The 21,556-nt window shown below is 44.9% G+C and overlaps 2 long non-coding RNA genes across 4 annotated transcripts; one reads left to right on the top strand and one right to left on the bottom strand.

Annotated features, from left to right (window-relative positions):
* The first annotated feature begins 912 nt into the window (after positions 1-912).
* Positions 913-19,023, top strand: LOC126991312 (uncharacterized). The gene is made up of 8 exons (XR_007745399.1): positions 913-1,053; positions 2,378-2,561; positions 2,693-2,849; positions 3,634-3,701; positions 3,897-4,111; positions 11,160-11,310; positions 12,920-17,875; positions 18,032-19,023. It is a non-coding gene; the product is annotated as an uncharacterized LOC126991312 (long non-coding RNA).
* LOC126991311 (uncharacterized) lies at positions 17,704-20,700 on the bottom strand. Of its 3 annotated transcripts, none has more exons than XR_007745398.1 (2): positions 19,330-20,700; positions 17,704-19,261 (listed from the first exon to the last, which is right to left on the bottom strand). It is a non-coding gene; the product is annotated as an uncharacterized LOC126991311 (long non-coding RNA). The 3 variants fall into 3 exon arrangements; XR_007745396.1 differs by having other exon boundaries at positions 17,704-19,329; positions 19,398-20,700; XR_007745397.1 differs by having other exon boundaries at positions 19,398-20,700.
* Positions 20,701-21,556: the final 856 nt, after the last annotated feature.

Here is a 21,556-nt window from a genome sequence, read left to right as displayed (position 1 = left end):
CCATGTGGTATTGGTGTGCTGGATATCCCTTCACTGGTAGCCTGGTAACATACACTCCCAGGTCTTTATCTGCCTCTGTGGTGGATAGTGGAGTGTTTCCCATGTGGTATTGGTGTGCTGGATATCCCTTCACTGGTAGCCTGGTAACATACACTCCCAGGTCTTTCTCTGCCTCTGTGGTGGATAGTGGAGTGTTTCCCATGTGGTATTGGTGTGCTGGATACCCCTTCACTGGTAGCCTGGTAACATACACTCCCAGGTCTTTCTCTGCCTCTGTGGTGGATAGTAGAGTGTTTCCCATGTGGTATTGGTGTGCTGGATATCCCCTCCAAAGGTGCAGGACTTTACATTTTTATTCATTTGATTATAGCAGACACTTTGTTCCATTCCTGTAGCTTGGTGAGGTCTTCTTGTAGAATCCACAGTCAAGGGGATAAACATAGTATTGTAATGGCATTTTCTTGCATGGGGTGTGCATTAGTGTGTGACCCTGATGTGAAATTTGTCGTTTGAGAGGAATGAAAGGTTGTCATGTTTGGTTGTTGTTCAGCAGTACAGTGATCAGCAGGATCCTCCAGCAGACCAAGCACTGGGGTTTGGGAGTGTATTTTTTCTTTTTTCCAATTCTTTGCCGAACTGAAGGGCTTGCTCGGTAGTTATTTAGCAAGACTGAATTAGTTTCCATTCTTGTTTCCAGTATATTCATGGAAACATAAAGAGATAAGCTTGTGGTTGTTGAATCATTCTCTGCCGAACTGAAGGGCTTGCTCGGTAGTTATTTAGCAAGACTGAATTAGTTTCCATTCTTGTTTCCAGTGTATTCATGGACACATAAAGAGGTAAGCTTGTGGTTGTTGCGGCATATTTTTCTTCTTTCTACAAACACTGTTTTCGACTTTCTTCTGCAGAGACTTCCAGCGCTGGGCCCGGCCGCTGCAAGCCTTGTTGGGTCAGCATGTGGGAAGTCACCGAGATGGAGTTTGAGGCGGTCGGCCTCAACCATGAGGGTGTGCATGGATCTGTAGCGGCAGCCTGGTGTAATTATGTACATTGGTGAGTTTGTTATAATATAGGTGATGATTTGGTATATGTGTATGATGTAGTGACCCACGACCCGATGAAATGTGGGGGATGAGATAGGCGTGTGACATCCTGACAAGTGTAGTCACCTCAAGATACATAGCAGTCACCGAGCACCAGAGGAGACAGTATATTACATTCGTGAAGAGGGATCGGATAGAACAGAAATCAAGAAGGTTAAAAGAGAGAAAGATCTGGGAATTTTGACTGATGGGCTTTTGACATTCGAAGCACATATCTGAAAAAGTTAATAAGGCCAACCAAATAATGGGTATGATACGTCGTACATTTACTACTCTTGATGTACATACATTTAGATGTCTCTTCAAGACCATGGTAAGACCTCATCTTGAGTATGCTCAGTCAGTATGGTCCCCGTACAAGAAGAAGGATATAAGGATTGTGGAAAATGTCCTGAGAAGAGCATCCAAGTTATTACCAGGATTCAAGAACCTCACATATCCAGAACGACTGAAACAATTGGAGATACCAACAATGACTTACAGAAGGCTAAGGGGAGACATGATTGAGGTATATAAAATCCTCAAAGGTAAATATGATGAGGATGTGAACATCCAACTTGAGAGACATACAGGGCCAACACGTGGACACAAATTGAAACTATGGCAAATGAGGTCCAGGACGCAAAAGAGGCAGATGTTCTTCAATTCAAGAGTCGTTGATGCCTGGAATAGCCTTCCCAAGGATGTAGTAGAGGCAGTGAGCGTGATATCATTTGAGAAACGTTTAGATAAGTTTTGGTCAAACCAACAAATTAAATATAATTTTGAAGAAAAATTGTTAACCAGCCCGGCACACCACCTGAATATCAGTTTTGACAGTGACAATGATCTGGACATAGAGGCCTAGCTTTGGCCTGCGTCCAGTAACACCGTAAGGTTCCGTAAGGTGTGTGTAATAGAAGTCGGAAGAGAAAGAGAACGTGGTGAGTTAAAGGGCAGACTGAAGAAATGAAGGTGAAGAAAACGGGAAGATTTAGAGGGTCACTACAGATCCATTGTCATGTTCCGTTGATAACCTCTTGATTGATTCATGTTTGGTTGACGTCTCACTTTGATATTGCAGTAAATATTTAGTTGTATCATTTTACATCATTGTGCATGACATGGATATCCACAAAGTGTTCCTAAAGTATAATGATTGAATGTTTTGACAAGAATATGAAAATTCACTCTTAGTGAGCAAACTAAGAAACTGTGTATGTGAGGTATTTGTTTCCATGTTATTATATTTTTATTCTGATTATTTCCTTATTCTCGGGCTGTGTGAGCAACAGGCTGGCCGTGAGCCTTGCCAGGGAGTGCTGGGCGGCCTGGTGCCCCGGCTGAAGGCAAGCGGCCTCCCTGAGACACCCAAAGACTGGCTGCCAGAAGGTCTTGTGCTGGTACTGGTGTCTGAAGGCTGTGCAGTGGTGCAGACACAGGCTCAGAGTGCCCAGGTGGAGCCAGGCTCTGATACTGGTGAGTGTTGCTGCTGACAGATTACTGGCAAGGGAACAGGCAGGGAATATAAACAAAACAGACATGGTACTTGTAAGTGTGGCCAGTAGTGCCTCTTCTGCATCTTCTTATTTTCTATAAATGTTTCCAAGGTTGCCGCCTGTCTGGGAGCACTCACAGAGGCCGGCGCCCTCAGCAGTGACGAGGAGTCTCTCCCTGAAAGCTCTCCCTCAAGGCACAGCAGCAGGCCACCGCCGCCCTTGTCATCGGGAGCACCGAGAGTATCCCGAGGAACACTTCAATGTCCAGGTGAGAAGCGGGGGCTTCGTGGTGCAGTGGTTAGAACACTTGGCTCACAACCGAGAGAGCCCGGGTTCGACTCCCGGGCGGAGTGGAAAAATTTGGGCGGCTTTTCCGATACCCTACGCCCCTGTCCACCCAGCAGTGAATGGGTACCAGGTATTAATCGGGGGTTGTGTCCCAGCCATCTCCTGGGATCTGTTCCCTTCTATAATTCTTTCCCCTTCTGTCTCTCTCCGGCATATGACCACAGATGTTGCGCTCACTAAACCAAACTTTCCAACTTTTCCAGGTGAGAAGCCTCGAGCTTTTTTGGAAATTATCCTTGGGAAAACTTATAATATAAAGCATCTTTAACCTGTCTGCTGCGATGGGCACGGATTTGGCTTTCACTGGTACCATGAAAACATGTACTCCCAGGTCTCTCTCTGCTTCTGTGGTGGATAGTGGAGTGTTTCCCATGTGGTATTGGTGTGCTGGATACCCCCTCCCAAGGTGCAGGACTTTACATTTTTCTTCATTGAATTGTAGCAGCCACTTTTTGTTCCATTCCTGTGGCTTGGTGAGGTCTTCTGGTAGGAAATTTGCAGTCAAGGGGTTAAAGATGCATATTTTTCATCAAAACTACTATAGAAAATCCTCTTGCATTCTCGAATAGGCAAAAGCAGCTCAGGATTTTCTCCAACAGACTCTTTGTAAGTTCCAATCCTTGTTAGTGACAGCCGGTGAGAGGCAACACTTTGGCAGGAGGTGAAACTTGGGCTGATGATGATGATGATGATGACTGTTGCAGGTGTGAGGATGTCAAGCCACCACAAGCCAGGAGGGAAGTGGCTGCTGGGGCCAAGACAGCAGGTGGAGGTGAAGCAGAACCCTTAACCCGGTAGCAGCGACGGGCCAAATTTGTGGCTTTACCGCGTTGCAGCGACGGGCCAAATTTGTGCCATGATATAAACCCCCCAAAATGGATGATACATAAACTGATCACAAATGTTTTGATATATATTATAAAATGGTTTGTGTGAGGGGTGATTTTTTCTCATTTTTCTCACTTAGAGGAACCATTAAGAAACATGATCCCGCTGCTACCACCACCGGGTTCAGCCTCAGCTCTTCACCCCTGGACGGAGGAGTGTTTCTTGGCGGCCAAACTCAGGAGACTCACCAGAAAAGACCATTCACCCGTGCCTTATATCGTGGGTGAGGAGAGCAGCCTGGACCAAGAATCAAGAACTGGAATGAAGAACCAATTAATTAAGGCTCTGAGACTGGTTAGTGTTGCTGCTGACAGATTACTGATACGCGAACATGCAGGGAATGTAAACAAAACAGACTATTCCAAGGGTGTCAGCCTCTCAACGTTGTGATGGTGTCTTGTTGTCAAAGTCGTAATACCCCATAGTATCATCATGGACTAGACTTTTGATGCTTTGATAACTTCTGAATTTTTTTTATTTTTTGTATTTTTTGATGACTTTTGACAATTTGATGCTTTGATAACATCTGGATTTATTGATGTATTGATGACTTCTCACTTTTGATGCACTGAAATGATATGAAACTGTTGACACACTGATGGGATAAGGGTAAAAAGCTGTTTTTGACAAAATGAAAACATCTGGAAAATTTGATGGATTGATAGTTTTTTGCTGATTTGATGAAATGACAGGACCAGTTTTTGACACTGATGCTCCCCCCTGGACCATCTCCCAAGAGGTATGTTTAACCCGGTAGCAGCGATGGGCCAAATTTGTGGCTGTACCGTTTAGCAGCGATGGGCCAAATTTGTGGCTGTACCGTGTAGCAGCGCTGGGCCAAATTTGTGGCTGTACCGTTTAGCAGCGCTGGGCCAAATTTGTGGCTGTACCGTTTAGCAGCGCTGGGCCAAATTTGTGGCTGTACCGTTTAGCAGCGCCGGGCCAAATTTGTGGCTGTACCGTTTAGCAGCGCCGGGCCAAATTTGTGCCACGATATAAACCCCCAAAATAGATGATACATAATCTGATCACAAATGCTTTGATATATATTATGAAATGGTTTGTGTGAGGGTGATTTTTTCCCATTTTTCTCGCTTAGAGGGACCGTTAAGAAACATGACCCCGCTGCTACCACCACCACTGGGTTAACAATGAGTCATGCACACAAGCAGCACTACACTCACCAGGAGACATTCTACTTAAAACTGGCTACAGAATACTGCTGCTGCTGGCCAGAATGGAGGTCAGGCTTCAGCAGGATTCCAGCAAGGTGCTCTCTTTACTTCTTTGTGTGATTTTGAAAACACTTCAGCAGCCGAGGGGAATGTGTAAAGCCAAAATTTAGTTAAGTACAGGAAAATGTAAATTAGGGAAGAAAGGTAGTGTTAAGTATTATAAGTAGATATAAGTGTCACCAGGACTGTTGCTGGGTGGAGTTTATATCTACTTATAATACTTAACACTACTTTTCCTCCCTAATTTACATTTTCCCGTACTTAACTAAATTTTGGCATTACAAACGCTCAAGAGAAAGCGTGATATCTATGCAAACCTTCCTGCAGGGGTGAGCTGAAAGGTGAAAATGTAGTTTGCACGACTCCTTGGAGAAGAGACACACCATTAGTAGTTTGTCTGGAGAGGAAAGCTTCACCAGTCATGCTGCTTGTACAGGGGAGAAGACTTCAGTGTTGTCCTCCAGGCCTCTTTGCAAAGCGTATTCTGGATCAAGCAGCAGACCCAAGAAAGTCCACTTGAAGCCACTTGATTATATGAACGACTTTGTTAGATATGCAGAAATTAAAGCAACAGTGGCTGCAGGTCTCTGTGATGAATTTAAAGTACCAGGACCTGATGCCACAAAGAACTTAATGGAAGAGTTGGACCATGAAGAAGAAGACCTCCCAGAGGAAAGTCACCCTTGGGAATTTACCGCCAACAGTGATACAGTATGTGAGCCTTTATTTACATCCTTCCTGGTGATTGACGAGGGCTTTGAGACCGAGCAGTGTTCCTCCAGCCTAGCCCTTGTCAGGCAGGACACTCCCCCTGAGGCGCCCAACATTACCAAGCTGTACCAAGTGTTCATGGCTGGCGAGCACAGCGTCTCAGAGGAAGAGGTCATAAAAAACAAACACATGGTGTCCACAGCTCTTAATGATCAAATTGTCAGTGCACTCCTCAAGAGGGGAATGAAAGCCATTGGTCTCCAGGCCCACACCTGGCCAGTCATTGCCAAGGGGCGCTCGGCTGTCGTTGTTGGTGAGGAGTCTTGTGGGAAGACAATGGGCTGTGTTGTGCCTCTGTTGTCCACCATTCTGGATATACAGAAGCTCATCAGTGAGCGACTCAGCCCAGGCATTGGCCCAGTGATGGTGGTGGTGTGCAATGGTTGGCAGTGGCATGTGTGTGGCAGAGTATGTGGTCACCCTCCTGCCAGCCAGTGCACCCTTCAAGATCATGACAGCTTGAGGAGGCTGTGGACACGAGGAGGAGGTCAGCACAGGCAGGCAACTCTGCAGTGGTTGTGACGTCTTGGTCACCACAGCACCCTGCCTCCTGCGCTTGTTGACGGGCAGCCCGCAGGGGGCAGCTACCACCCTGAAGAGGTGCTGCCGTCTAGTGTTTGATGATATAGATGTCACACTGCAGCAGTTCCCTCTGAAGTTAAGGAAATCCTCATAGTGCTGGAGAAGGCACGAAGGAAATGTGGCCACCGAGACCTGGAGCTGCAGGTTGTGTTAGTGAGTGCCAGGTGGGCGGAAATGTGGTAAAAACCTCTGATGTGCCTCAACGTATTCCAAGATTTTGGGAAGTGACTTTCAAGGTCAAAAGGAGCCTCAGTGCCTCAAGGTACATAGTGCATCTCACCCAGTACAGAGACAAGGCTGGGGCCCCATGCACTAACCTCGCCAACACCTACCCTGCCCTGCACAGCCACTATATGGCTGCAGGCCGCTGTGAGTCTTTGGGGGGTGCCGTGCCCGGGGTGCTGTGTGCCATCCAGGGTAACAATGCCAGGGTGAGGGCACGGATCATTTCAGTGAATGACAGAGCAAGTTCCTCCATGATAAATGTTTTCCCTAATGATGGAGGGAAGCAGGTCACTGTGAGCCTGGAGTCAGCCAAGGTTCTTCCTCGCTGTCTGGCAGCAGTTCCACAGTTGGCTGCTGCTGTGTGGTGTTCAGCCCATGGATGGCGACCACAGCTGGACGCTCCGAGCAACAATGATGCAATACTTATTTTGGCATTCACAACACAACACTCTTCTTTTTAAATCGTTCACAGTGCTATTTAATTTTTGTTGTTTTATGCAATATTTAGTGCTGTCAATGCTTCCGATGTTTCCAAGTTTGAGACACTGCAACACTTGACTAAAAATTCATAGCATAACGCCCATCTTTGTATATCACACACTTTGTTCAGGCCATTTTTGCTCAAAAGAAGAACAGCAGATTCACTGGTAAGATTGTTCTTGCTTGGGGATGTACACTATGAGCTGCAGAGTTCATTAAAATAGACAAGAAATTTGTACAGAAGAAAACACTGAGGGAAAGAAAAGTTTGGAATGGATAATTCAATTCGTATAAAAAATCTGGAAGAGCTTTGTGCCCAGGCTGGGGTGTCCCTGGAGGCAGCAGCAGTGCGTGACAGCGGCTGGAGGACGGCAGCAACTGAAGCCCTTGCCAAGCTGGAGGGCGGGCAGGCAAGGACGACAAGCCAGTGTAACAGATCCTTGTGCTGGGTGTGGAGGCTCCTCAAGGGAAGAAAAAGAAGCCCAGGAGATGGAACACTTGACAAGGAGAGCTGTGGAGTCTGAAACCATTGCACTCAGCCTTGTGCCCACAGCATCAGGAGGAGAAAGAGAGTAACCTAAACAGCATTGGAAGTTTGCAGACTGGCTTAGTGTTTAATTAGATTCCTCTATAACACTGGCCAAGGGTGGGAAGTCTTGTGCCCACAGCATCAGGAGGAGAGAGAGAGAATAACTTAAACAGCATTGGAAGTTTGCAGACTGGCTTAGAGTGTTTGACCAAAGTCCTCTATAGCAGTGTTTCTCAACCAGGGGGCCGCAGAAACCTATCAAGGGGTCTGCAGAACGGGGAATTCAACATATTACAGTTAACCCGATAGCAGCGGGGATCATGTTTCTTAATGGTCCCTCTAAGCGAGAAAAATGAGAAAAAATCATCACTCACACAAACCATTTCATGATATATATCAAAGCATTTGTGATCAGTTTATGCATCATCTATTTTGGGGAGTTTATATCACGGCACAAATTTGCCCCGTCGCTGCTACCGGGTTAATCCTGTCATGACTCAGTTTTTTATAATTCATAATTACACAATGTGTCTTAATCGAGATGTCCAGGCATCGGAATACGTACTGATGGTGCTGCAGCCATGACTGGCAGGCATAAAGGAGTCGTGACCAGAATATCAGAAGTTGCTCCCTGTGCCATTGCAACTCACTGTTTTGTGCACAGAGAAATGCTGGCTGCAAAGGACTTGGAGCCTGGGCAGTTATGAACACTGCTGTAGAAATTGTAAACTTCGTTAAAGCAAATTTCAGACTGTTTGCTGTACTCTGTGAGGAAGTAGGTGCAGACTATATATCTCTACTTATGCATACAGAGGTGAGATGGTTGTCCCACGGGCGGATGCTCACACACTTACTCAGCCTAAGGGAGGAGCTGTGTACATTCCTCTCAGAAAAGAAGCCTGAGCTTGCAGATTTCTTCTAATGATGATAAGTGGCTTCTTCAGCTGAGCTACCTGGCAGACATATTCAGCGAAGTAAATAAGCTGAACAAAGCAATGCAACGTGCAAACACAAACAACATTTTTCAGTACCAAAAATTTGAGGCTTTCAAAAGAAAGCTCAAGTTGTGGGGTGTTCATACCTCATCAGGAATCACTGGTATGTTTGAAAATCTGCAGGCATTCATTCAAGACAGAGGCATTAGTTTCAATGTAGTCAAAGCACAGGTAACACTGCACCTGTCAAAGTTGTTGGAGAATTTCAACAGCTATTTCCCCGAGCTAACTGAGGAGCAGGCTGCTTCTTACCAGTGGATAGAAAAGCCCTTCTTTGAGAATATTGAGATGAAGCTCCCAGAAGCCTCACAGTCAAAATTATTAGAGGAGCTCATTGGCCTATCATCTGATGGTACCATGAAGACTCGATTCAGTGCAGTGCCACTAGAAACCTTCTGGGCTCAATGTCTTCATGAGTTCATGATTTCTCATGGAGCAGCTATGAAAGGGTTGTTACCTTTCACCACCACCTACCTATGTGAGTCAACCTTTTCAGCCATGACAGTACTGAAAATTAAATACAGGTCAAGATTAAGGATTGAAGATGACATGCGTGTTAGTTTATCAAGTTTTTTTATTTATTTATTTATTTTTATGTGTGTGCCTATTGCACTGGTAGGCTCTCTGGAGGGGCCTGGATGGTAGTTGACCCCAGCCCGTCACGGCGCAGGCAAGTGTTTATAGTGGTGCTGTCTTCTCTTGGCTCATGTTACCCCCTGGCACTCGTTCTTGATTCACTTTGACGGTTTCCTCTAGAGTCCAGGTAGATGGGTGGTCTTCAGGACAGCATGTGGGTAGTTTTAAGCCACTCGGCGATGGCTGAAAAATCCGAGATGGTAGCGTGGGGATCCGAACCCACGTCGTCCATCACACGGTGAATGTGGGCCCAGGACGCTACCACTCAGCCACCGCCTACCCCCACGCATTGATAACATCATTGCTAGCAGTCAGCAGCAAGTATCTCATCAAGTGAAATATAAACATCATTTGCAGATAAAGAAAAAGTTAATTGATGATAAACAAAATTTAATGAGGGAAGCTATGACCATGTTATTTGTAACTTAATTTTTCAGTCACTAAATAAGAGTTTATCATTTTGAAAGCCTAATTATTCTGTTTTCTTTGAAGTGAAGTTTACTTTATTTTCCATTTCGTAAATATACACAATTTTTTTTTTTGTATCATTTATGTACAATGAAAACAATCTGATGATTAACACAACTTCCTGTGAAAAGAAAACCTGTATCAAAAGTTCTCAGTCTGGCCCGGCACTGTGCCAAGAGAAGCTGACACTCGACCAAAATCGAGGTGAAGGTGAAAGTCATGGAGGTCGTGTCACTGCACCGAGGAATTCTTCGCCATCAAAGCAGATAAATTAAAGGAGTGGGTACTGAGACGTGCACTGAACTTGAGGTAGAGGGCAGAAGACCACCAGGAAGGCCAAGGAAGACACGGAGAAAGGTGGTGGAGGAAGATACGAGGAGGCTGAACATCACGGAAGAAATGGCTATGGACCGGCAACAGTGGAGGAGGCTCATATCCCGTCCAACCTCACTATAGGGAAATGGACGTTGAACAATGGTGATGATGGTGATGATGAGTACTGCTTTCTGTCTTCATTGACGTACACGGGAAATATTGTTCATGTCAGTGTTTGTAAGTCCACATCTGCCGTATCAGACTTCTGTGTGAGCTGGAAACCCAAGGAAAGTTTGAATCATGGAGTTTGGGGATGTTACCATGAACTAAATCCAATTATAAAGAAATAAGGAAAGGCAGTATATATTTTAATCTTCAACCAAGGCCAAGAATGAGAAATACCAAGTGATATTCTTCCATTAAAAGGTTCAGTCATAACAAAAGCCGGTATTTTTTTCAGGTTCTCAGTTCACTGTTTAAAAAGCCTCTCGTAGTGTAGTGCGGCGACTAGGCCTGATAAGGGAGCCTCCCATAACCCACTTGGCGAGCGGGGTGTACCTCTTTGGCCGACTCGGTAGGGAGTGGCTCTCCCGTCATGCTGGTCGTGGGTTCAATCCCAGGCAGCCTGCGAATACCCTCTCCTTGTCTTGATTAATTTCTCGTGTGTTTCGATACCCGCAGACGTCATGTGGAGGAAATAAAAAAGAGAAAATAAGCTCTCGGGGCATGACAGTAGAAGTTTCTGGACTTGTCCTGAGCTGTTTTGTGATTCTAGTGATAGTTTTACACAACCAGGTCTGCACGCTGGACTGGAAAATCAACCGCAAAAACCTGGTTAATCTTCTCTGTAACCTTGGGAAATAGTCATAATGGGAACCTGAAATGTTTTAACCCAGTAGCAGGGATGGGCCAAATTTGTACCATGATATAACACCCCCAAAAAGATGATGCATAAACTGATCACAAATACTTTGATATATATTATGAAATGGTTTGTGTGGATGATGATTTTTTCTCATTTTTCTCACTTGGAGGGACCATTAAGAAACATGATCCCCACTGCTACCATGTTAAAATACGACTCAAAAGCACATTCCTTTCTACAGACTGAACTCCCTTGAAGTAAAAATGAGGTGCCTGGCCAAGCTGCTGGGTCCGTGTGACCACCGCGGGGACGCTGGAGGAGCCCGGTGCTGCCTTCCTGGGGCCCACACCCTCCTCAGCATCTCCCTGCCTTGTTACACTCAATGACAATAGGTACATAATTAGTAACCTAATGCCCTTTAACTAATAATCTATCAGAGCTAAAATAGTTACCTTTCACTGAAAGACAGTAGCCTATCACCTCTTATCTAGTTATTCATAACACAGACAGTCGTACTGATTAGTACATAAAAATATATCAGAAGTAAACTGGTGACCACCTGTGATGGGTGTAATTCTATAGTTCTGTGTTGTTTCTCCCCCTCTGCCTGGGAGCAGCTATTATGAATAGTTCCATTATACCGTGAATGCTTTTTGGGTGGCTGGCTTAAGTATTCTTAATATTTCATAATATAATTCATGTTGACTGAGTGCCACTAATCCACACGTATATGCAATGGTTTGTTAACCAAATTAGCACACCCATATGAGCCATGAAGACAACTACACACAACTTTTTCAAAAAGAAATGTCAATAGATAAATAAAACACTAAATATACTTAGCAAAAATATCCATTGCATTAGCTGAGACGACAGACTCTGTTGTGCTGGCGGTGTACGATACGCTGCCCAATAAAACGCTTGTACAATAAAAATAAAGGTGTTTTCAATAATCATTTGCCTTATATGTGCTTTCTGCATGCTAGGTATGTCATATGACTTACTTAGCATGCAGAAAGCATATATAAGGCAAATAATTATTCAAAACACCTTTATTTTTTTTGTAGTGTTTTATTGGGCAGCGTACGAAAACGAGAAAACGGTTGAGTCACCTCAACCGCTCCCCAAAATCTTCTTACGAAAACGCCGATTTTTCGTTCGCGAGCAACCGAAAAGCAGCTGTTGAGAGCGACTGTAAGACCCGATCGCGCGTGGAAGGCTTTCGTTCGCTGGCTAGCGAACGAAAATGGGTGACTGTAAGACCAGTCCTGTATCTTTAAATTTCCTCCGCTTATAACGGACTACGTCCCCCCCCTCCCAATTAGCCCATTATATCCAGGGTCTGCTGTACCTTGGTAGTGTAGTGCATGATAACAGCGGTGGGTCATTCCAGGCCTGGCAGCCCGCGGTGTTGTGGACTGGACCAGCACCAGACCACTATAATACATTGTCAATATATAAGCAGGCAGGCAAATCTCAGTTCCTTGTGTGTATGTGTTGTTTTTCTATGTAATATTATGTCTCTCTCTCTCTTCCTTCCATAACTTTAGCATCTTTTCTCTCTCTTTCTCTCTTTCTTCTTTCCATAACTTTAGCATTTTCTCTCTCTCTCTTTCTCTCTACTTCCAATTTCTTCTCCCTTTTCCTCCACTTACCTCCTTCCTCCCTCCATTTGGTTCTCTCCCTTCCTTCCTTCCTCACTCTACCTCCACTTCTTTCTCTTCCTTCTTCCTCTCATAATTCTCCTCTTTAGCATAATAGTTCCTCCTCCTCCTCCTGTTATTGCATCTTCTTCCTCTTCCTCATTTGGTCTCTCTCTCTCTCTCTCTACATTTTTTCTTTCCTTACTATATTTCCTTTTCCCTTCCTTGCTGTTCTGCTTTACGCTATCTCGATCTGTCTTTCCTTCTGTTTATTTATCTCTCTTCCTATTAAACTATTTCCACTTATACTTCTCTCTCTCTCTTCCATTTATCCCATTAATAAAGTTATTTTCCGCAGGTGTGTTGACCAAGAAGAAGAAGAAGAGGAGGAGGAGAAGAAAGATGATGATGATAGAGGCAACATGAAGAAAAGAAGAGGAGGAGGAGGAAGAATGGAAGAACAAGAACAAGAGGAGGAAGAAGAGAAGAAGAAACACACACACACACAGGCACATAAGACAAACACCTATTTTTTTTATATTATCCATTTTTATTAGTCCCTATAACATACATTATATACATACAATCATATTATACAACATATGCATAATTCTATACATTAGATCATAGAGAGTGAGACTTGAGAGGTGAGAAAGAGAGGCCCCCCCCCCCCCCTCTCTCTCTCTCTCTCTCTCTCTCTCTCTCTCCACAGCTCACAGGACCCCACAGATATACCCCCTACAGTATGTTGAGGACCCCCCTAGCCAACATACTGCCCACATAGCCTTATCAATGTTACTATAAAGTATATGTGTGTGTGTTTTTCTGTTAATAAAAAGTTAATTTGAAATATGTTATATTCCTATGAGAGAGAGAGAGAAGGCAACAAGGCAAGGTAAGAAGATACAAACAAAATAAACTGTCAATTGTTTGTATGGCTAACCATATAAGACTTTATGTTATAGAGAAAGAAAGCTAACTAAACTGTATAGGCCTATGAATATGCCTACTTAGTGAGTGGCAGCTGAACTCTCTAACAAAGGCAATATTAACTTGAGAGAGAGATCTCTAATCTGTATGTAGCAAACTGTATAGGCCTATGGATATGCCTACCTATTGAGAGGAAGCTGAACTCTATAACAAAGGCAATATTATAATAACAGAAAAAAAGAGAAAAAGCTAACTCTAAACTGTATAAAACTAATTGTATCTAAACTGTAGGCAAATTGACCTCAACTATACAGTAAACCCTGGATATAACGGACCCGCTTATAACGGATTTTGGATATAACGGACAAGGTCAGAGGGTTAGAAATCCACGCGGACCGACTGAGAATAGTTTTTGAACCACCCGCTTCTGGTAACTACAACAGCGTCTGCTGGTCACCTCACCCTCCTCCCTTTATCTGCCGCCCCATCCCTGGGTTACTGTAGTCTGCCTCGGCCCACCTCATGAAATATTTCCTCCTCGTGGTTTCCATTCAAATGAAGAACGTATTTATACCACAAGAAAGTCTTATGCATCAATCCAGGGCGTAATGTAATGGAAAATAGCCAAGTGTTTGCGAGTGTCAGTACAGGCACAGCCTAACCCTTTCCTTGCGCGCGGTGCGGACGCGACTATCCCCTCAGGCGCTGTCGGGGAGCCCAATGGGGGGTCTCTTTTAACCTCTGTATCTCAAAAACTATTCATCACAGCTAAAAAACAAAATCACCATTGGAAAGAGGAGGTCCAGATCTATCGGAGTCGGTTATGTATGCCTCTCTTGCGAACGTACATGCACGTTCACGGAGTGTTGAATGTTAACACTTACGTCGGTGCGTGCGGGATGATCAGCTGTATTGAGGGAACTGCGGACATCTTTTCTTCAGATTCTGGCAATATTTACAACTATTTGGTCAAAGAATCAGTCAGTGACAGGTGAAGCTATGCAAAAATGCCGCTATATTGGGCAAGAACATCCACCAGTTGCTTGTCCGTACATTTGCCGCGCTGGGCTGATATGATTTTCCACCAAATTTAGTGAAGAATCCACTCAATTGGGAATCCTGTGTTGTGAGATTTAGTGTTGGAACACTCTCATATGCGGGTGGAGGTTGCAGTGAGTGTTTAGCACCACCAGCAAATACGCCTAATGCCCGCTGCAAGCGTTTAGCAATGAAAGGGTTAAGAGTGTCGAGGGGGGATAGACCACCACTTAAGTAGGTTAGGTTAAGTTATCTTTGGTTAGTAAATGTATTGGACACGCGGTGTGGGGCGCGGCAATACGCAGCGCGGGACGGGACATGGCGGCGGTGTGTGTGGTCCAGTTCGCGGACTGGTGTTCCGAGAAATACCTCCTTGCAGAAATAAGTCACTCTGGTGTCCACCACGCATGCGCACTGGTGGGATATACGGCAGGAAAAACATTAATTAACCTGGTTTTGTTCTAGTTTGTCCACTTGTGATCTTTGCGAGCGGTGAGTGAAATGTAGAAGGTTTTGTTTAGTCGGCGCAACATCTGTGGTCATATGCCGGAGAGAGACAGAAGGGGAAGGAATTATAGGAGAAGGGAACAGACCCCAGGAGACGGGACACAACCCCCGATTAATACCCGTTACCCATTCACTGCTGGGTGGACAGGGGTGTAGGGTATCGGAAAAGCTGCCTAAATTTTCCCACTCCACCCGGGAATCAAACCCGGGCTCTCTCGGTTGTGAACTGAGTGTGCTAACCACTGCACCACAAAGCCCCCAGCTAAGTTCAACAAAAGTCACGCAATTATGGGCTTTAGAATCAACTGCTTTAAGGTTGCTTTTTCCTTAACTTGCTTCACCACACAGTGCAGCAAGAAATAAGCCACTGCCAGATGACGCCAAAATCAGAACACTGACTTCGTTGGTTTGGTCGCCCGGTCTACACTAAACACCTCATGTCTAATTCACTTAAGAATAAATGGTCAATGTCCTCAACTTTGATATCAAGGTGGCAATGTTGTACAATATCCAAAATAATCGGGTCACTAGTAATGCTACGCCACTCATGTGCAAAGTAATGCATCAAAGCTGTTACTTGCCTCTGCTACTGCCTGGGCTAGTGTTTCTAATGCATGCCAAACATACTGCTCCTTTATACACACTAAGTGAATTATATAACTCTTGCAGCATACACTGACCTGAGGGTAAAACTGTTGTTTCTATCTGAAGAAGTGAAGGCCTTGGCAAGACAAAATCCAGAATAAAATGTTGCAGCATCGCATGATTATAACAAGGCAGTGGACTGTGAGCACCATAAAAGCAGGCTTCTAAGAGATTAACCCCTTGACTGAGGATTTCCTACCAGAAGACATCACCAAGCTACAGGAATGGAACAAAAAGTGGCTGCTACAATTCAATGAAGAAAAATGTAAAGTCCTGCACCTTGGGAGGGGACATCCAGCACACCAATACTACATGGGAAACACTCCACTATCCACCACAGAAGCAGAGAAAGACCTGGGAGTGTATGTTACCAGGCTACCAGTGAAGGCAAAATCCGTGCCAATCGCAGCGGACGGGTTAAGTAACAGGCAAATATAATCATGTGCTGTAACAACAAAATTTGGAGTTTTACTGCACCATGAACAACTGTCAGGACATGAAGGTTAGATAGAAGAAAAATGATCAATATGAAACTTATGAACTGAATGACTCAACAAACAACAACTACCATGAACTTGCAGACCATGTGACACAAACAGTGAGATATGATGACACAGTGATGAAGGTTACGACTGTACCTGACAAGGCCGTGTGCCACAGACAGGATGGCCGGCACAGCTCAGTCAGGACCTTTATGAGAAGCTGCAGGGTGGGACAGCTGGGGTGCTGCAGCCGAGGGTCTGTTGGCCAGGACGCTGCGGAGGGCCACGCAGCAGAGGCAGGACTGGAGGAGACAGTGGCTGTGTAGGGTTATGGAGATGGAAATAAAAAAGATGACACAGTGTTAAGTGTGTGTAAGAACCAGGAACTGAAGGTGCTGAGGACTTGTTGAGAAAGAAAACTGGGAAATAAATTACCTTCAAGAAGGCTGGTGCAGAAACACATGAGGTCTGCTGCTGCTGGTGAGAGGCAGACACACAGGCGAAGTGACACACTACTCACCACTCCCAGGAGGGGCTTGTTGGACACGTTACAGTGTGTGTGTGTGTGTGTGTGCTGACACTGAGCAGTGTGTGTGTGTGTTGATGTGACAGCCTTCAATATGAAAAAAATTACAATGAATAGAGTGAGGAAAATGCAGCTTTGCAAACCAGAATTGATGAGTCAGGATATAAGTTTTCAGCTTCAGTTGTGAATGAGAATCACTAAAAGGGAAACTTTCCTGAGGCAGCAACAGAGCTCTGTGGAGTGACACGAGGAAAGGGAGGAAGGAAACACAAGGGGTGGCAACAGAAGGCCGTGGTCCAGCAGGAGGCTGTGGAAAGAGATATGATTTTATGACATGGCAAAGTTGGAAAGTTTGGTTTAGTCAGCGCAACATCTGTGGTCACATGCCGGAGAGTGACAGGAGGGGAAGGAATTATAGGAGAAGGGAACAGACCCCAGGAGACGGGACACAACCCCCGATTAATACCTGGTACCCATTCACTGCTGGGTGGACAGGGGCGTAGGGTATCGGAAAAGCCGCCCAAATTTTTCCACTCTGCCCGGGAATCAAACCCGGGCTCTCTCGGTTGTGAGCCGAGTGTGCTAACCACTGCACCACGAAGCCCCCGACATGTGGCTGGACAAAATGCAAAGAAATATTTGTTAGGATTTAATAGTCACTGTAACACGGAACACTCAGGGACCTCAAAGCATCAGTGTGTTGACTTAGCGAGTGTTGAAATGAGCTCTTCAGTGACTACCATTATGAGAGCTGTGCCTTGTGTATTACTATTGATGAAGTTGTGATCGTTGTTAGTGAGCAAATAAAGCAGAAGAAATAGAGAAACAACTGGCGATGTTTTGGGGGCTGTGCGACTTAGGGATGTGTGCTCACAAACTTCCATATTAGATGATGCTTACTGGGAGTGCTGATGAATGGTGGTTACTATGAGTGCTAGAGACAGGTGCTGGGAGTGCTGATGAAAGGGGAGGTGAGAGGTACAGGCATTAGTCAGGCATTCAATAAAACAAGGGTTAGTAACAATGATATGTATTTGTATGACATTAGGAACATGCATTAGAACTGTTTCCCAGAGGCACCACCACCAGCGAACTTGTCCCCCTCAGCCCATGCCCCTACCCTGAGGTCACTGAGGAGGAAAAGGAGGGAGGAGGAAAAAAAGAGGAGGAGGAGGAAGAGAAAGAAGTGGAGGAAAAGGAGGGAGAAGGAAAAGAAGAGGAGGAGAAAAATGGAGAAGGAGGAGGAAAATGGAGAAGGAGGAGGAGGAAGAAGAGAAAGAAGAAGAGGAGGAAAAGGAGGGAGAAGGAAAAGAAGAGGAGGAGGAAAATGGAGGAGGAAGAGAAAGAGGAGGAAAAGAAGAGGAGGAGGAGAATGGAGAAGGAGGAGGAGGAGGAGGAAGAGAAAGAAGTAGAGGAGGAGAAAGAGGAGGAAAAGAAGAGGAGGAGGAGAATGGAGAAGGAGGAGGAGGAGGAGGAGGAAGAGAAAGAAGTAGAGGAGGAGAAAGAGGAGGAGGAGAATGGAGAAGGAGGAGGAGGAAGAGAAAGAAGAAGTGGAGGAAAAGAAGAGGAGGAGGAGAATGGAGAAGGAGGAGGAGGAAGAGAAAGAAGTGGAGGAAAAGGAGGGAGAAGGAAAAGAAGAGGAGGAGGAAGAGGAGGAGAAGAAGAGGAGGAGGAAAATGGAGCAGGAGGAGGAGGAAGAGAAAAAAGAAGAGGAGAAAGAGGAGAAGGAAAAGAAGAGAAGGAAGAGGAGGAAGAGAAAGAAGAAGAGGAGAAGGAAAAGAAGAGGAGGAAGAGAAAGAAGAAGAGGAGAAAGAGGAAGATGAAAAAAAGGAAAACTAAACTCGACCACAGAACACAACACAGAGTGACAGCCGTGAAAATCTATCCTGCATAAGAAGACAATCTGAACCATGAACATCCTTAAGAAAAATTGAGTCTAAGATATGTGTTGTTTTTTTATACAGACGTCAATTTGAATCATGACATAACCATAACATTCAACATTCAGCTCAAAATACTAGTGATTTTTTTTTATACATAGATGATTTGACCCATGAACACACCCACATCCATAAGGTATATTTGCCTGGAGTTAGTGTAAGTTGTTACTGGTGTTAGCGTGCTCAATCCTGCCCTGGTAAAGGTTCTAATTCCATCTCTCCACCTGGTTCTCTGTCTGGTGTTAGTGTGCTCCATCCTGCCCCGGCAAAGGTTCTAATTACATCTCTCCACCTGGTTCTCTGTCTGGTGTTAGTGTGCTCCATCCTGCTCTGGCAAAGGTTATAATTCCATCTCTCCACCTGGTTCTCTGTCTGGTGTTAGTGTGCTCCATCCTGCTCTGGCAAAGGTTATAATTCCATCTCTCCACCTGGTTCTCTGTCTGGTGTTAGTGTGCTCCATCCTGCCCCGGCAAAGGTTCTAATTCCATCTCTCCACCTGGTTCTCTGTCTGGTGTTAGTGTGCTCCATCCTGCCCCGGCAAAGGTTCTAATTCCATCTCTTCACCTGGTTCTCTGTCTGGTGTTAGTGTGCTCCATCCTGCCCCGGCAAAGGTTCTAATTCCATCTCTCCACCTGGTTCTCTGTCTGGTGTTAGTGTGCTTCATCCTGCCCCGGTAAAGGTTCTAATTCCATCTCTCCACCTGGTCCTCTGTCTGGTGTTAGTGTGCTCCATCCTGCCCCGGTAAAGGTTCTAATTCCATCTCTCCACCTGGTTCTCTGTCTGGAGTTAGTGTGCTTCATCCTGCCCCTTCTAATGCCCTAACTCCACCTCTCCACCTGGTCCTCTGTCTGGTGTCGTGGGTGATGCTAGTTCAAGGCTACAGACAACATTGATTCTATAGCTGGCAATGCAAATTCTATGGTGTTTGATTCTATGGCCAGTCTTGTATCATGTCCGCACACACACACGTCGTTTACTTACCAATGAATATACAGACTCAGGCTTATTCAATGTAAGAGTCTCTCCCATCATTGCAAGCTCACACAACACCCTGAACTACCCGGGTCAAAATATTAGTGGTTTTATTATACGGACAAGGCGATTTGGGCTGAATGAAGAAGTTGGATGTGAGGTTCATGTTAGTGTAGAGAGAGAAAGGGAGAGGGTGAGGGTAAGAAGGTGGGGTGGGGCTCAAGGGACAACACAATCTGAGCCAAGTGAGGAAGTTGGAAGTGAGTTTAATGTTAGCATAGAGAGAGAGAGAGAGGGAGAGGGTAAGAAGGTGGGGTGGGGCTCAAGGGACAACACAATCTGAGCCAAGTGAGGAAGTTGGAAGGGAGTTTAATGTTAGCATAGAGAGAGAGAGGGAGGGTAAGAAGGTGGGGTGGGGCTCAAGGGACAAGACAACAGCCGGCGATGACTCTGGTCCTTCTAATGTTACAAGAGACTGGAAGACGCGACGATGACGGTACTACACGAACGTAAACGCGGCATAATCAAAATCACTGTCGAACCAACGGAACTCGACGAACGGAAACACCTTTGAAGTCCTTTGTGTTTCTTCCCGTTCAGGGCTTAAAAATATGGCTATGACCCTTGACGGTGACCTTTTAAATGTCATTGGAAACAAGTTGATAGGAAGAGGAGGAGGAGGAGATGGAAGGAAGGGAGGGAGAGATAAAGAGGTGGGGAGGAGGAGGAGGAGGAGGAAAAGGGAGAAAGGGGAGGGAAGGGAAAGGAAGAGGAATTTAAGGAAGAAGAGGAAGAGGAGGAGGAAAAGGGAGAAGGAAGAAACAGAAGAGGAAGAGGAGGAGGAGAAGGGAGATGGGGGAGGGAGGAATAAGGAATAGGAGGAGGAGGAGGAAGTTGAAGAGGAGGAGGAGGAAGAAAAGGGAGAAGGAGGAGGAAGGAATAAGGAAGAGGAGGAGGAAAAGGGAGAAAGGGGAGGGAAGGGAAAGGAAGAGGAATTGAAGGAAGAGGAAGAGGAGGAGGAAAAGGGAGAAGGAAAAAGAGCAGAAAGAAACAGAAGAGGAAGAGGAGGAGGAGAAGGGGAGGGAAGGGAAAGTACAAATCTGTTTAACCCCCTATATATATATATATATATATATATATATATATATATATATATATATATATATATATATATATATATATATATATATATATATATATATATATACTAACACCACTCCTCGACTGCATAAAATAGAGTGCATGTCTAACTATCATTTTCCCACATATCTTGAAGGCACATGAATCAACTATACAATAACTATTCACTATAGAACAAGTCTTTCAAACCCACCATAGATAGATATATATATATATATATATATATATATATATATATATATATATATATATATATATATATATATATATATATATATATATACATATATATATATATGAGGCGTGCGATGACAGAGAGGCTCGTGAATGCCATAATCTATCTGTAAGTATGCTCCCCTGTCACCCCACGCCTGGTTAAGTATACTCTATTATCACACCCGGACGAGGACATGCTATACTAGAGGCTGTCGGCGGTATGGTCCGGTCCACGCCAAGGGATTTAAGCAAGGAAATCGCGCCTAGAAATTCTTCCCAAAAACCTGTGACTGTATTCCTCAAAGGCCCTTAGCAGACCCTCTATTTAATGCCAGACAAGTAGCTAAGAAAACTGAGCTAACCTCCCTTTAGTTCAATGGGATTTATGAGTCTGGGGGCGATGGGACGTTTGTGAGCATATGTGCGTGTCTGTGTAGGGGGTTCAGGGGCACATTATGAGGAGATCCGTAAACAGAAATGCACTGAATGGAGGCGTTATTTCAATGGGATTTATGAATTTGAGACCAATGGGACTTGTTTTGTGCATAGAGTAAGGTCTGACACACGCTTTGTCAAATCCACACCCTTATCCGACTCAC

This window comes from Eriocheir sinensis, unplaced genomic scaffold, assembly GCF_024679095.1.
Source record: "Eriocheir sinensis breed Jianghai 21 unplaced genomic scaffold, ASM2467909v1 Scaffold259, whole genome shotgun sequence".
NCBI classification, from domain to species: domain Eukaryota; kingdom Metazoa; phylum Arthropoda; class Malacostraca; order Decapoda; family Varunidae; genus Eriocheir; species Eriocheir sinensis.
The sequence above is the reverse complement of the archived record's forward strand: the minus strand, read 5'-3'. Positions and strand labels throughout refer to the sequence as shown.